The 5,028-nt window shown below is 36.7% G+C and overlaps 1 long non-coding RNA gene across 1 annotated transcript; it reads left to right on the top strand.

The window, feature by feature from the left end:
* Positions 1-1,314: 1,314 nt before the first annotated feature.
* LOC107897326 (uncharacterized) lies at positions 1,315-4,267 on the top strand. Its single transcript, XR_001684111.2, has 2 exons — positions 1,315-1,734; positions 2,091-4,267. It is a non-coding gene; the product is annotated as an uncharacterized lncRNA (long non-coding RNA).
* The last annotated feature ends 761 nt before the right edge of the window (positions 4,268-5,028 follow it).

Below are 5,028 nucleotides of genomic sequence, written 5' to 3' on the forward strand. Positions count from 1 at the left end.
TTCATCAACACTGACTGTTACATAATGCGATAAAAAATTGTCAAAAGAAAAGAAAAAATATAATGCAAGAAAGAGAATATTAAATGAGGATGATTTTTTTCCTTTGTTTTGGTGCTTAGGCTAAAATATTAAATGAGTCTGGATTCTTTCACTTTTTAAATATTTTTGTTGTATTTAAATAAATATTTACCTTTTAATTAGTACCTAATGAAGAGGTTATTCGAATGTAATACAAGTAAAAATGTTTATTAGGTCTTTATAAATTGTCGATGAAGTTTTCTTAATAATGTTTTTGGGTTAAAGAATCTCATTATATGAATTCTCCAATAAAGGGTAGAAATTATTGTATTTTTATTGTTTCAGCCTCCTTCCTTGCGTAGAAGAGGTTGAAATCTTATAAAATATTGAAAATTTGAAATCAATTAACGATAATAATAATTTAAGCTAATTAAATGAAATTACGGATTCTTCAATGCGTCATTAAATGATAAAAGGTTCATTCGTCGTCAGCTAAAGAGGTATTTATTGGCAGCAAAATAGACTCAACAAGGGGAATGATATGAAAAATAAGACTGGTTATATCTAGTATTAAAGTTTGTCTCGATTTGGTATTATTCTTGTGGCTTGTACTGAAATAGTGTTTTATCTCTAGATGTCCAGTCAATTATTGTGTCTCAACGCATTTCGAGGAGAACTAGCTAGCTCTAGGTTTGAGTGGTATTTTACACCTAATCACAACTTATGCATTGATTCTTCAACGTCAGTCTGTTCAGACCTCTACTTAGTTTCATCCAAACCTCATCCTGGTCATGGATAGATCACCCAGGTTCGGGTCTATAAGCAGTGACAATTGCTCTATGAAGACTCGCTTTCGCTACGGCTCCGGTGGGTTCCTTTAACCAAGCCACTGCCTATGAGTCGGCAACTCATTCTTCAATAACAAAATATGATACTAAAAACTAACTTAAATTTAATATTAATATACAGATATACGAAAGTGCATTATCGAGCCCATTGATAGTGGCAAGCCTGCTTCTTTATAGCAGATATAACCAAGAAATGGTTGACTGAACAGTCAAGTTCGCCACACTTTAGTTGTTAAAAAGAGTAAGTAAAATTTAATTCGATTTAAAAAAATTAAAAAAAATTAAATTTCAATTTATTCGAATGAAGTTAATTTAACTAAATCGAATTTAAAAAAAAATTTAAGTTCAAGATAATTTGAATAAAACAAATATTAAATTATATTATATTATATTATTTTTTTAAATTTTAAATTTGAATTATTATTTAGTCTAATTATTTTACATTCCCAAAATCAAAATCAAAATCCTATTCCTATTCCTATTCGTATTCCAAAATCCCTAAAATCTAAATCCCTGCAATTTAAATCAAACCCCCCAAATTAAAATCTCTAAAATCTAAATCAAACTCTCCAATGTTCTTCATTTCTTCATCGGTTCACCAGGCTTTCTGAGGTTAGGCAAATCCCTCACCCGTCTTCAGTCTACGGTCTCCCATCCCTCCCCTGTTGAATTTGGTGGTGGAAATTGCTGCTGGTATGAGCCTTGAGGTTATAATTGTTGCTGCTGCTGCTGCTGCATAAACTGCAAACAGGAAAGAAGATTTTAGATAGTTTGGTTTCCATTTTAAAGGAGGCATATGAGAGAGAAAAAAAGAAAAAGCAAAAGTAAAATCTAACTTGAAAACTATCTTCGACGTCGGAGTTTCGAGGTCCGCCATTTTTCTTTAGCAATTTTCATTTCAATGATGCTACATTGTCACGTGCTCATTTACACTATTGACATGTTGTTTTGTTTCTTTATGTTTTAAGAATAATATGGTGAGTTTTGGAAGTCAAAGCATATGGTTTTGGTGGTTCCGATCTTAATGGTTGTAAATACTTAGGTGGTTCTGATTATTTGGGTTGTAACGACACCAAGACTTCGTTAAATAGGCAGATATGGGGTGTTGCAGGGATATCTGCTTGAAAAATAAACAAGTCTCTTTTCTTAATTGTCATCTCTGTTTCTTTTCTTGTCTGCTACTTCTTTATTTTCTTTCTTGTGTTGTTGTTTCTCTGCTGTTAGTGTGTTGTAATTCTCAAGCAAAACGCAACAAGGTATCAGAGTTGACGATCTGCGATGTCTGGCAACGATGTTTTTACTCGGCTTCAAAAGGATGTGGGTGGTCTGCAGCAGGCGGTGGCAAAGCTGTAGAAGGACGTTTCACAGTGGAGTGCAAAATTGAAGGATGGGTTGAAGGAATTAAGGATAGAGTTCAAAGGGGAACTTAAGCTGGAGTTGTGGGGCTTGAAAGATAGGTTACGGGGGCAGATCAAGTCTGAAATGCAGAGTTTGTTGGAATTGTATTTGGGTCGACCATTTGCTTCCGTTGTTGGTGGATAGTCATCTGTTCCCGTTCCTGCTGGATAGTTGAGTGATAAAGGGAAGGGGATTTTAGGCGTGCTACCAACCGGGTTCTCGCCTAGGGAACCGTCTTTTAATTCACCTTCAAAGGACACTCCTTCCTTTTTGCCCAATGTTGATGTCAGTTTGAGGTCTCATGTCAATGAACATTTCCCTAAGTCACACAAGTTGGAATGTCCACGTTTTGACGGGTCCGATTTTAAGGGTTGGTGGGCTAAACTCGAACAATATTTTCAGGCTGAGGGGATCCCTTCCAATGTTAGGGTCCGAACGGTAATGTTACACTTAAAGAGCAAGGCTCTCGACTGGCACCTGTTTTATACATAGAGGCAAGAAGGCTTCCACATGTTGGTTTTAGGGATATATGACCAGAGCCTGTGGGAGCACTTTGCATCGAGTTATTTTTAAGACCCCATGTCTGACTTGTGTCATTGAAGCAACATGGGTCGGTGGACTAATATCATGAAACTTTTGTTAGCTTGTTGAATCAATTGCAGCTACCCAAACCATATGACTTGAGCATATTTACCAACAACTTGAAAACTAAAATCGGGCAATACCTATAGTTGTTTAAGCTGAAAACTTTGGTGGAAGGATTTCAAGTAGCACATCAAGTGGAGGGTATATTACAAAAATCTCCTAGGAGGTTGTTCTTGACGGGGGTCCTACAACTTCAAAATCCTCGACTTATACAACTGTCGTTTCTCAGACTTTAAAGCCATAAACTACCTCCACGGGGAACTCATAGTAGTAGTAACTCTACTGGCCCGAGTGTAACTCACAAATCAGTCATGGCAATAGGTTCATCCATGAAGTTTAAAAGAACATTAACAATCATAGAGATTGATCATAGGAGGATGAAGGGATTGTGCTTTTGGTGTGGTTCCAAATATAGTGTGGGCTATAAATGTGTTAGGTCTTAGCTATATTAGTTTTTATTGGAATCAAAATTGGATAGGGAAAGGGAGGAGTCCCACGAGGATTTTGATCAATCGGAGGGTTCTCCAACCAAAATGATGGTTCAAGATCCTATACTTTCACTCCATGCTATCCAATGGTCCCAAGGTAACCATACGATGAAGGTGGCAGCATCTGTGGGAACTGCTCATGTTTTATTTTAGTTGACTTAGGAAGTACGCACAATTTCATAAGTGCAAGGTTGGTGAGATAGCTTGCCATATCCTTCAGTAAAGAACATAAATTGAAGGTCATGGTGGCTAATAGGGGTAATGTGTTCACCCAAAGGCTGAGTTTTTCAATAGAATTTTTTGTTCTACCAGTTAAGGGGTGTAATATGGTTTTGGGAGTGCAGTGGCTCCTATCATTGGGAAGCATTCCTTAGGACTTCAAGGCTTTGACCATGCAGTTAAACTATAAAGAAAACATATGCTTGTTACGGGGCATTCAATCAGGGGCTATACAAGTCTTGTGTGATCGTGAGGTTGCTAGAAGTTTTTCCATCATGGGGAATTCTTGGGGCCCTATGAAGTGGCTACTGCTGATCATGCATCACTACAATTGTCACCTAAACCAATCTCTAAGGATTTGCTTAATCTCTTAGAGGCGTTCCATAAGGTGTTTCAAACACCAACTGGGTTACCCCCATCATGCTTACAAGATCATTGCATTCCACTCAAGGATGAATCGGCGTTAGTTAAGATGAAACCTTATTGCTACCCTTAACAGTTCGCCCGATTAATCCTCCGGGGCTCAAATAACTCAATTTTCTCCCATGCACTATTTGTGTCAATGGATTTGTTCGATCCAAAACTTGAGGGAATGTGTGTAATTCGAAAAAGGATTCATAAGTGGTTGTTAATGGATTCGAAGTTACCAAATTTTGAGGAGTCGGTATCAATTTATGCCTAATTGCTCCGCATATAGTTCCTCTAACTACATTTTCTAAACGAACCAGAGCCAATACGAATTGATCTTGTAAGAGATCTGCTACAAAAAAATATGCTTATTTTTCAAATGATTCATATCGTGAAGTGTACCCATTCCAAATTTCATTCCAATCAAACGATCAGCAACTGCCAATATATCTCGCGGTAACAAAAATGTATCGTTCTGAGGTATATTAAGATTCAATCTCTGGTTCATATTTCGTCGACCAATCATTTCTAATTCATATCTTTGTTGAAAGAATTTCTTTTGTAATTCCTTATACAAGGATTCAAAAAATACCGGATCCCCGCTTACACAAGAAAATTGTTGATAAACATCCAGAAGAACGAGATGGAACGATTGGTACATGAGATGCTACACAATGGAATTATAAGAGACAATAACAGAGAGTTTACTTCTCCAATTGTAATGGTAAAAATAAAAGATGGAAGTTGGCATCTATGTGTGGATTATCGGTAATTAAATCAGCTGACTATCAGAGACAGCTTCTCGATTCCAGTAATAGATGAGCTATTAGGCAAGCTTGGTCAGGTAATATTTTTCTTTAAACTTGACCTTCGATTAGGTTATTATCAAATCCACATGCATAAAGGGGACATACACAAGACAACTTCCCGATTCCATTAATAGAAGAACTATTAGACAAGCTTGGTTAGACAATGTTTTTCTCTAAACTTGACATTCGATCATG

Source organism: Gossypium hirsutum, chromosome A10 (genome assembly GCF_007990345.1).
Source record: "Gossypium hirsutum isolate 1008001.06 chromosome A10, Gossypium_hirsutum_v2.1, whole genome shotgun sequence".
Classification (NCBI taxonomy): Eukaryota; Viridiplantae; Streptophyta; class Magnoliopsida; order Malvales; family Malvaceae; genus Gossypium; species Gossypium hirsutum.